Genomic DNA, 12,014 nt, shown 5'->3' with positions numbered 1-12,014 from the left:
TCTGGGACTGGTCACAGTCTTCCCTCAAGACTGTAAGTGCCACGAGGGCAGGGACTGTGTCTAGTTTTCCTAACAGCACCCATAGTGCTTAAGAAACATCTGTTGAATTCTGAAAAATTAAAGTCCTCATGCAGATGATAAATCTACAAATTTTATTTTTTTTTTGAGTTGGGGTCTCTGTCATCCAGGCTGGCATGCATGATCACAGCTCACTGCAGCCTGGACCTCCTGGGTTCAGGCGATCCTCCCACTTCAGCCTCCTGAGTAGCTGGGACTACAGGCATGCACCACCACCCAGCTAAGATTTTCCAAACTTTTGTAGAGACGAGGTCTCATTATGTTACTCAGGCTGGTCTTGAACTCCTGGGCTTAAGCAATCCTCTCTTCTCAGCCTCTCAAAGTGCTGGGATTACAGGTGTGAGCCACTGCACCAGGCCAAAACTACAACTTCAAAACATAAATGTGTTAGAATCACATAACTCTGGGGCTCAAAGAGGGCTCAGAAACCATTCAGTCAACCTCATTTTCAGAAGAGGAAACTGAGACCCAGAAATGGAAAAGACTACCAGGTTTCAGTCAGGGAGAACAAAGACAAGACGTCAGGCCTCTAGGATGACCCCCCACCTGCCATTTCCATCTGTCACAAGCCCCACCCGCCGGCTGTCACCACCTAACTTGCAGCCCGGACATGAGATGCATATGAGATCACTCCATTAGCCCTAAGACTTTGGCACAGAGGCTGGAAGCCACTCGTAACAGCTCCTTTCTGGTATGTTCTTTTCTTGGTTTTAGAACTGCATAACGATGCGTAGTCAGTTCAGAAAAAAACGTTTCACCCAAAATTCAAGAACTAGTTCTGCTTTTGAAAATTTCCCACTTTGGGATCCTCCCAGGTCTAAGCTGGCAGGGGCTGGAGATACACGGGGTCAGTTCAGAAGGGGTCGCTGAGGACAGAGAGGGACAGATTTCCTGAGGTCGCACATGTCATCAGTGGCAGGGCTGGCACCAGAACCAGGGCCTCCTCAACCTCAGCCAGTGCTCCTGTCTCTACACCAGGCTGCAAGGTGCCAGGCAGGATTAACTTGGCACTGGCAGGATCTGACCCAAGGTTAATAGATTCTTCTTAGAACACGGGATTCTTACTGAGACTCTGATCAGCTTTCAGACTCCTGTCATCAATACTCAATGGAGAGTAACTATCTGCTTGCAAAAGAGTATTCCAAAAGAGATTCAAATCTGTTTTCAACATTTAAAACTTGAGAGCTTTTACATACGAATCCAGGTTTTTAGCTTCTCTCAGAAAAACCAGACAATCTGGCAGTTCAATCCGGCATGCCAATGCTTGGCTGAACTGAGCGGTGGCTGTCAGTGGAGGCAGCCACATTGACTGCTCTCTGTCCAGGCTGGCCAAGTGCCTTGCTTTCTGTTACCTTTCCAGCTTTCACAGGCCTTTGAGTTTGCAGCCCATCTTCTCCTGGATTTGAGAATCCACTCTGTAATGTACTCCCCAGATAAATGGTCACACAGGCTCGATCTGATGCCTTCAGGGACTGGGAGTTCACTACCAGTCTGTTCCGTTGCTGGTCAGGTAGACAGTGAGGTGGAGGAGAGGGAGCTTGATTTGAACGATGTCTTGAACTGTATATAACAGGTCACACTGTAATGTAATTCCAGAGCCTAATAAACTTTATTGCCTCATAACCAGAGCTCTCCATGCTTGTTTTGGCTGAAGCAGATAAAAAAGCCACACTAAGGATGACTTTACAGACTTCCAGGCCATTTAAATAAAGTCCAGATGCCACTGCACTCTAGGCATACTAGGGGCTAGGTCGGACGGCCCTTTTGAAGTTTCAAAGGCAACCATGGCAAACAGCAAAAGAGCTTGCAGGTCTCACTTTGGGTTCTTGAGCCACGGTGGCTCTCAGACAAACTGCCTTTCCATGATGTGCCAGCTGGGCTGACTCCTGACCTTGCCGGGAGCTGTCACCACCATCCATGGGCCACAAATCCTTTGGGAGGGGGTCCCAGTAGTGTCAGGCTGCTGAGCACTTCATCAGAAGGAGGGCTGGGGAATGTGGGCGCATACTCTGCATGGAGTTCTTGGCAAGCTTCACGGTTTGGAACTTTAAAATAGCAGCGGCTTTGTTCCTCCCACACTGATCAGCAGTCCAATCTCAAGACCAACAGAAATATTCATCTGGATGGCTGGATCTGAGAAGGGCCTTGCATGTACCTGAATCAAGAAGCACCAGACAGCACGCAAACTGAGGAGGGTCAGCCAGCCTTGGTGTGGGCAGAAGCTCTCCCCACTGCAACGTCCATCTCTTGTCCTCAGAATTATCCTTAAGGTAAGAACCGTTTTTATCTGCCATCTTCACCTTCAGCCATGGAGCCCTGCTGTTCATACCCTCCTTTCATCTACAGGCTAAACTATTTGCAGTCATCTATTCCTTCCTGGGAGGACTTGGTTTTGAGACCTGGTCATCTTCCTGCAGTTGGCCTGTGTCACTCTTCAGGATCTTCTTACAACAATTGTGACCTTAGGAAGACACTGCTTGCGCTGGGTGTGGCGGCTCATGCCTGTAATCCCAGCACTTTGGGAGGCAAGGGCAGGAGGATGTTTGAGCCCAGGCATTTGAGATCAGCATGGGCAACATGGGGGGACCTTGTCTCTACACAAAATCAAAACATTAGCTGGATGCGTTGGCATGCGCCTGTAGTTCCAGCTACTCGGAAGGCTGAATTGGAAGGATTGCCTGAGCCCAGGAAGTCAAGGCTGCGGTGAGTTGTGATCCTGCCACTGCCCTCCAGCCTGGTAACAGAAAACAAAAATAAAAATAAATTTAAAAAGAGGATGCAATTCATACTCCAAAATCTCCAGAGAAACAAGACTGAGTCCAGCTGTGCCCCATCCCAGGCTCACATTCCCAGAGTTTGCGCACAGATTGTTCTGTATCAGCAAACAGCCTGTATTTATTTAGCAGACACATAGCTAAGGTTACTTGAGCAATATTAATTCATGAAGTCCCCATCACCCTATGAGACACAACCGATTATAATCGGCCCAGTGTACAGATGATGAAACCAAGACACAGGAAAGTGAAGTCACTTGGCCAAAGAGCCAGTAATGAGTTTGTAATGAGTTTGGGACTGGGACCCAGGCCACTAGGTCTGGAGCTGATGCCTGTAACTACCCGAGTGCCACCTCCCCATGCAGTTGTTAATGTTAAACACGGGGCAAAGGCTTCCGTGAAGATCTGGAAATGCTTACGTCTTCCTGATAACTCGGCCTACGCCAAGATGCGATTTGCCCAATCCACCCAGCTCTGCAGTGATGAAGCTGAGACTTCAGCTGAGTTCCAGATTCAGGGCTCTTTGCCCTAGATGAGAGCATGTGAGTGAACTAATCTGATTTAATTGAAGTGAAAACAAGTCCTCCAGGGTAGCAATGTCACAGGGATCCTATCCAGGGACGTGAAATGCAAGCTAGCCTGGCTTTGAGCCCGCATGCATAGCTGACAAGCCACAATTACACAGTGGGTCCCTGTGCCAGGGAGAGGAGAACTACCCAATGTAAGCAGCTGATACTTTCAAAGTGCACATGTCAGGAAATACATGAGATCTCATTCATTCATAGCCCAGTAATGTAGACGCCATCATGGTCTCCACTGGGCACACATCACATTAATCCAGAGATTGGCAAACTCCCTTGTAGAAGGCCATATAGTAAATGTGTTGGGAAAGGTAGCCACGCACAGCCTGCATAGGATTGTGCCTCCAGCCTAGAGATTTTCATCCAGGAGGTAAGGAGCCCGTGCAGCCTGTGCCGGGCATGCCCCCTCGGCTGGTGGTATCTTTGCCTGTTCTGGGCTGGGCTTGTACGTCTTTTTTTTTTTTTTTGCCAGGGGAGAGCATGAATGCAGGCCCCCCACTACCACAAATTAAGTTGAGTTTCCCACATTTGGGGAAATCGCAGGGGTCAGCACATCCGGAGTGCAATGGATAAGCCTCACCCTGAGAAAACCACCTTTGTGATCATGGTATCTCCCCTGCCAGGTAAGTATGGCATGTACATCTTTAGTCTGTTAAGCACGCGTGCTACGTGGCCACCTGGCCAGCCCACTGCTCTAGTTCTTCCTGGCAGAGAGGGAATGAGGTCCCTCTCCTGCAGCACAAGAGGGATGCACAGTAGTGCAATGGCTCAGTGGTGAGTATTGGCCCTCCAGTGGGACCCACCGGCTGTGGGGGACGGACGCCCACTGTGAAAGCCGACCTTACTTGGTCTCTTCTCTATGTGAGTAAAGCGCTGTCCCAGCCAGTGCCTGTGAGTCATCTTTCTTGGCGACCCAGGCTCTGGGCTGACATCCTGGGACTGCTGCTCCTAGTGGCAGGCATTGGTGTGCTTGACTATCCTCCACTCAGTGGGACTCCTCCCTGGAGATAGTGACAGGTGTCATGTACTCAACAACGTATTTTAGCCTTTGTGGGCCCCACAGACCCTGTCCAACTACTCAACTCTGTCACTCTAGGGCAAAAGCAGCCACAGACAGCACATAAACAAATAGGTGGGCTGTGTTCTAGCAAACCTGATTTATGAAAGCGGAACAAAGGAAGTTTGCTTATCCCTGCACTAAGCTATGGGAAGGGCCCATCGCCATAAACAAGCCAGGCTCTCACAATTGCCATGCCTACTTAAAAGAACTTTCCAAACACATTAGCAGCACCTGTTTGCCAGCAATTGATCAGCAACTCTTGACCATTTATTAAATCATTAATATAGACACACACACACACGTTTATATACTTTTCAGCAATTTCAGCCTGAGTCCTCTTGCCATTAAACAATCTCTACACCGGTTCTAACTCCATCATCTTTGAAGTACATGAGCTTCTCTGACCTTGCCTGATCCCACCCACATTGAAAGACCCTCTTATGTGAGAGATGAGGACACTGAGGCACAGCAGGTCATATATCCCAGGTTCTAGACTCTCGTCTCTCAAGTTATAAAAGTGAAAGTCCTTTCTGCTGCCAACATTCCTTCCAACACAACTTTAAGAGTAATGAAGTTACTTACTTTAAAATCGTCTGTTGTTCATATAACTTTGCATTAGATAAGTGCAGACGAGGGAGATTTTATTCATAGAATCCCCCTTTTTTGCTAGAACAGAGAGCAGCAAACCAGGAGGCAGGGGACAACTGCAGGAATGTGGAGATTTTCTTTTCTTTGGACCTCAGGGATGTGTAAAACAGGGATGCAGATTTTCTATGTTGAGCATTCTCAAACAATACAGGGTGACAAAAAGAGCTGGAGACAAGAGGAACTCGGGGCTGAACCTCAGTTCCATCATACACTGACATCATACTCTTGGGCAAGTTACAACATTTCTGAGCCTCTGTTTCCTCCTCTGTGAAGCGAGGCATTGTGATGCCAGAGGAATAAACAGGGAAAACAGTAAGTATTTACAGCCCCAGTCCAGTAACTGGCTCATTACTTCACAGGTAGTGAAATGGTCATTTCTCCCTTTGAGCCCTTGCCCTATCATTGCAAACATTCTGGGGGTTGTCTTCTTACTTCCTTACAGTGTCCAGTGAAGAATTTATAGTTTTTAATTTTAATGAAGACTGATGGGCATGGTGGCTCACGCCTGTAATCCTAGCAATGTGGGAGCTAAAGCAGGAATGCTTGAGCCCAGGAGTTCGAGACGAGCCTGGGCAACATAGGGAGACCTGGTCTCCAAAAAAATAATAATAATTAAATAAATAAAATTTTAATTTATCTATTTTTTTCTATTGTTGCTTGTGCTTTTGGTATTATACCTAAGAAATCTTTGCCTAAACCAAGATCATGAAGATTTATATTTTCTCCTAAGAGTTTGAAAGTTTTAGCTCTTGTTTTGGGTCTATGATCCATTCCGAGTTCATTTCTGTGTATGGTGTGAAGAAGGAGTCAAATTTCACTTTTTTACATGTGAATTTCAGTTGTTCCAGCACCATTTGTTGAAGAGACCATTCTTTCCCCCACAGAATGGTCCTGGCACTGTTGAAAATCAATTGGCCATGAATGTGAGGATTCGTTTCGAGACTCTAAATTCTATCCAGTTATTCCATGTCGGTCAGTGTGGCAGTACCACACAGACTTGATTACTGCAGCTCTGTAGTAAGTTCTGAAATTGGGACTCATGGCATGAGACCTCCAACTTTGCTCTTTTTTCTCAACTATTGCCATACGAATTTTAGGATCAACTTGTCAACTTCTACGAAAAATCCTGCTGGGATCTTGGCAGGAATTGCATTGAATATGTAGATTACTTTAGGAAGTGTTGCCTCTTTAATATTGTCTCCTAGTCCATAAACATGAGATGTCTTTTCATATATTTAGGGCTTCTTTTCTTTTCATTTGTTATTTTCAGAGTATAAGTTTTGCACTTCTATTGTTGAATGTATTCCTAGTTATGTTATTGTTTCTGATGTTATTGAAAATGAAATCATTTTCTTAATTCTATCTTTGGATTGTCCATTCCTAGTGTTCCGAAATACAACTAATTGTCATATATTGGTATTTTACCCTGCAACCTTGCTGTACTTATTTATTAGCTCAGCAGTTTTTAGTGGATTACTTAGGGTTTGCTGTATACAAGATCATATCACCTACAAATTGCAATAGTTTTACTTCTTCCTTTCCAATCTGGATGTTTTTTATTTCATTTTCTTGCCTGATTGGCCTGGTCAGAACATCCAATTCAATGTTGAATAGAAATTGTGAGAAAAGATATCTTTGTCCTGTCCCTGAATTTTTTTTTCTTATTTTTCTTAGATAGGGTCTCCTTCTGTTACCCAGGTTGGAATGCAGTGACATGATCTCTGCTCATTGTAACCTGGAACTCCTGGCCTCAAGCAATTCTCCTACCTTAGCCTCTTTAGTACTTAGAATTTCAGGGTTGTGCCACCACGTCTGGGTAATTTTTTGCTTTTGTTTTTTGTAGAGATAGAGTCTCCCTTATGTTTCCCAGGCTGGTCTCAACCTCCTGGTCTCAAGCAATCCTACTGCCTCAGCCTCTCAATGCACTGAGATTACAGGCGTATGCCAAGCCACCATGCCTAGCCTATTCCTGACCTTAAGGGGAAAGTGTTTAATCTTTCATTATTAAGTATGATGTTAGCTATGAGTAGTACATGGATGCTATTCATCAGGGAGAAGTTCCCTTCTTTTTCAAGTTGGTTGAGTGTTTCCGCAAATTCTGAGCTGTTGTGCTTTGATTTTCATTCAGCTCAAAATACATTCTAATTTTCTTTTTGGTTCTTTTTAAAAAATCCATATGTTATTTAAAAGTATGTTATTTAGTTTCCAAATATTTGGAGATTTTTCAGGGATCTTTTTAGTATTAATTTCTAATTTAATTCCACTGTAGCCAGAGAATGTACTTTCTATGACTTGAATCCTTTTTAATTTGTTGAAATTTGTTTTATGGCCTAGATGTGACCTATCCTGGTAAGTGTTACTCGTGCACTTGAGAAGAATCTGTATTTTGCTGTTGTTGGGTGGACTGCTCTAGAAATGTCAATCAGACCGAATTGGTTAATAGTGTTGCGTAAGTCTACCATTACTTTGATTTTCTGCCTACTTACTGATCTTAGCCTGCTGCTATTAAAAAATACCATAGGCAGGATGGCTTAAACAACATTTACATAAGCTACAATTCTGAGATCAGAGTATCAGCATGTTTGGGTTCTGGTGAGGGCCCACTTCATGGTGTGTAGACAGCTACCTTCTTGCAGTCTCCTCATATGGTAGGGACAGAGAGAGGAAGCAGCTTTCTTGTGTTTCTTCTTATAAAGGCACTAATCCCACACGAGGGCTTTATCCTCATGATCTAATTTCCTCCCAAAGACCCCATCTCCAAACACCATCACATCACACTGGGAATTAGGGTTTCGACATATGAATTTTGGAGGGGGGAAGACAAAAATCTTCAGTCTATAGTGTTATTCTATCAATTATTGAGACAGGGGTATTAAAAATCTCCACTATATTTGTCTATTTTGTTTGCAATTCATCAGTTTTTGCATTATGTATTTTAAAGCTGTTATTAAATGCATAAATGTTTACGATTATTAGGTCTTCTTGATTAACTGGCCCCCTTACCATTACGAAATGACCTTCCTTATCCCTGATAGTATTATTTTCTCTGAAATCCAGTTTGTCTGACACTATTATTCAGTTTTATTTTGTCTAGTGTAAGTATAATATATATTTTTTGTCCTTTACTTTTAAATTATTTGTGTCTTTCTATTTAAAGTTTGTTCCTTATAGGCAGCATGTGATTAGCCTTGCTTTAAAAAAAAAAAAATTCAATCTAGCTCTGGCTTTTATCTGAGATATTTAAACCCTTTATGTTTAATGTGATTACTATAATATTATCAGGCTTTCATCTCTCATTTTGCTGTTTGTTTTCTATTCAATCTCATTTGCTCTTTGTTAATTTTCCCCTTTTTTGGTCATCTTTTGGAATAATTAAATAACTTTTACAATTTCTCTGCATTTTCTTAATTGACTTATTAGCCACAACTCTTCGTTTTGTTATTTTAGTGGTTTTAGACTTTTTAGTGTACATTTTATCTTATCACATTCTACCTTCAAGTGATGTCATAACACTTCATAAATACTATAAGAATCTTACTGAATTATAGCATGAAGGTAATTACCTTTATAATAATAGCATAAAGGGAATTACCTTCATGCTGTTACCTTTATGCTATTATTGTCATACATTTCTTCTTTATATATGTCATAAGCCCCAAATGCATTGTTATCATTTTTGTTTAAACAACGAATTACCTTTTACAAATATTTAAGTCAGAAAAAAGTTATCATTTTCAATGCTCTTTAACTTTTTGTGTAGATCCAGATTTTCATCTGGTATCATTTTTCTTCTGTCTGAAAAGCTTCCTTTAACATTTTTTATTGTTTAACTCTGGTGGCAATGAATTCATTCAGCCTTTGTTGTGAAAAACTACTTCACTTTCACTTGTGAAAGAAGTTTTTGCTAAATACAAAATTCTAGATTGACAATGTTTTATTTTGTTTTGCTTCAGTATGTTAAAGATACCATGCTATTATTTTCTGGCTTACATAGTTTCTGGCAAGAAGTCTGATGTCATTCTTATGCTTATCTTTATATATTTTATCTGCTTTTCTAGGTGTTTATGGTAGAGGGCATTTCCAACAGTAATTAGCCCTTCATGAGTTGGAAGTGAAACTGCTAACCTAGTTGTTTTCATGGTTGATTTATACTTCAAGATACAATTTAATTAGTAGATAATGACTTTATTAAAGTTTGGTAGAAACCTTTAAGAAAGTTGTGTTTGGAGTCAGTTCGTGAATATTCTTGAGTTTTACAATTCTACCAGGAAGCCAGGCTTTGTCAACATTTTAATGAAACATGGGCAAAAGCATTTCCCTTTGAGGACTTTTTTCATCCCGGTAAACAAAAAAAAGTTGTTTGGGGTGAAATTGGGTGAATAGGGAGGCTGGGGCATGGGGGTCATGCCATTTTTGAACAAAAACTGCTGAACATTCAACACTATGTGGCAGGTGCATTGTCATGGTGGAAGAACCAGTCACCTGTTTGCCACAACTTGAGATGTTTCTTCCACAAATTGTGATGCAACCTTCTTAAAACTTCCAGACAAAAACTTTGGCTGACCGTTTGATCCAGAGGAACAAATTCAAATTGCAACTCAAGGGGCTCACCCTCCAAAAGACAATTCTGGGACTATTCGGGTCCCCTCACATGCGCATCAAAGGACCCTATTAGGAGAGAGAAAAGATGATCCACAGGGTGAGAGAAAATATTTGAAAATCATATAAATGATAAGGGTCTAGCATCCAGAATATAAAAAGAACTTTTACAACTCAACAACAAAAAGACAATTCCATTCAAAAATAAGCAAAGGACTTGAACAGATATTTCCCCAAAGAAGATATACAAATGGCCAACAAGTACTTGACAAGATGCTCAATGTCATTAGTCATTAGGAAAATGCAAATCAAAATCATGAGGGTCAGGCACCCAGTAGATCATGCCTGTAATCCCAGTACTTTGGGAAGCTGAGACAGGAGAATCACTTGAGGTGAGGAGTTCAAGAACAGTCTGGGCAACATAGCGAGATTCCATCTTTCCATCTCTACAAACGATAAAAATAAAAAAACTAGCCAGTTGTGGTGACTCACACCTCTAGCCCCAGCTACTTGGGAGGCTTAGGTGGAAGGATGGCTTGCGCCTAGGAGATCAATGCTGCAGTGATTGTGCCACTGCACTCCAGTCTGGGTGACAGAGGGAGACTCTGTGGCTAAATAAATAAAGAAATATGTTTTAAAATCTGTGAGCTCCCACTTCATGCCTACTAGAATGGCTATTGATATGGGTTCAATTGTGTCCCTCCCAAAAAAGATATGCTGAAGTAAATGTGGCCTTATTTGGAAATAGGGTCTTCGCAGATTTCATCAAGTTAAGATGACGTTATGAAGGCAGGCCTCCATCCAGTATGACCGGCGTCCTTCAAGAAAAGGGAAATTTGGACACAGACATAGAAGGAAGATGGTTGTGTGTGAAGACAGAGGCAGAAATTATAGCTATGTTGCCACAGTCAAGGCATACCTGGGGCTCCTGGACACTGAATGAGGTGAGAAGACCCTCCTCTAGAAGTTTCAGGGGAGTATGGCCATGCAAACATGGAGGTTCTGGATTTCTAGCCTCTAGAACAGTTTTATTGTTTCTATTGTTTTAAGCCACTCAGTTTGTGATACTTTTTTACAGCATCCTAGAACACGAGTACAGTTGTGCTTCTGCAAATGAAAAAGAACAAGTTTGGGCAAGTGTGATGGTTAATCCTATGTTTCAACTTGACTGGGCCACAGGGCCTTGATATTTGGTCAAACATTATTCTGGATGTTTCTGCACAGGTGTTTCTTTGGATGTGATCAATATTTAAATGGGTGGATTTAGAGTAAAGCAGATGACTCTCCATATCTGAGGGGGCCTCTCCTGGTCAGCTGAAGGCCTTAACAGAATAAAGAATAACCTTCCCTACACAAAAAGGAATTCTGTCTGCAGACTGTTTTTGGACTTGAACTGCATGCAACTCTGCCCTGAGTCATCAGCTCTAGACTATCCCATCAGATGGGATTTACCAAGTCACCACAATTATGTGAGCCAATTCCTTAAAATAAATCTCCCTTTCCCCATGTACATGTACATCTTCTTGTTCCGCTTTCCTGAAGAATCCTGACTAATACTGTGAGAATGTGGAGAAACTGGAACCCTCACACATTGTTGGTAGAAATGTAAAATGGTGTGGCCACTGTGGAAAACCATGTGGTGTTTCCTAAAACCACACAGAATTACCATGTGGCCCAGCAATTCCACTCTTTGGCACACACCCAGAAGAACACAACACAGGTGTTCAAACCAAAACGTGTATGAGAATGTTCACAGCGGCACCACTGGCAGTAGCCAAGAGGCAGAAACAACCCAATGTGCATCAACTGATGGATAAATAGGATGTGGCACATTCATACAATAGGATGTTATTCAACCATAACAAGGAATGAAATTCTGTTATCTGCTACAATATGGTTGAACCAACCTTAAAAACATTACACTAAGTGAAAGAAGTCAGACACAAAAGGTCAAATATAGTGTAATTCCATTTATATTAATATCCAGAGTAGGCAATTTCAGAAGCAGAAGGCAGATTAGTGGTTACCAGGCCCTGAGACTAGGGGGAAATAGGACTGCTTAATGTGTATAGGGTCTCCTGTAGGATGAAAATGTTCTAGAACTTGTGGTGATGGTTGCACATCACAGATGTACTAAATGTCACCGAATTATACACTTTAAAATGGTTGAAATAAGCCAATCGCGATGGTTCACACCTAAAATCCCAGCACGTTGGGAGGCCAAGAGGAGAGGACTGCCTGAGCCCACGGGTTCAAGACCAGCCTGGGCAACTT

The sequence above is a fragment of the Carlito syrichta genome, unplaced genomic scaffold, assembly GCF_000164805.1.
Source record: "Carlito syrichta isolate Samal-C Ts95f unplaced genomic scaffold, Tarsius_syrichta-2.0.1 Scaffold302386, whole genome shotgun sequence".
Classification (NCBI taxonomy): domain Eukaryota; kingdom Metazoa; phylum Chordata; class Mammalia; order Primates; family Tarsiidae; genus Carlito; species Carlito syrichta.
Note: the sequence above shows the minus strand (reverse complement) of the source record.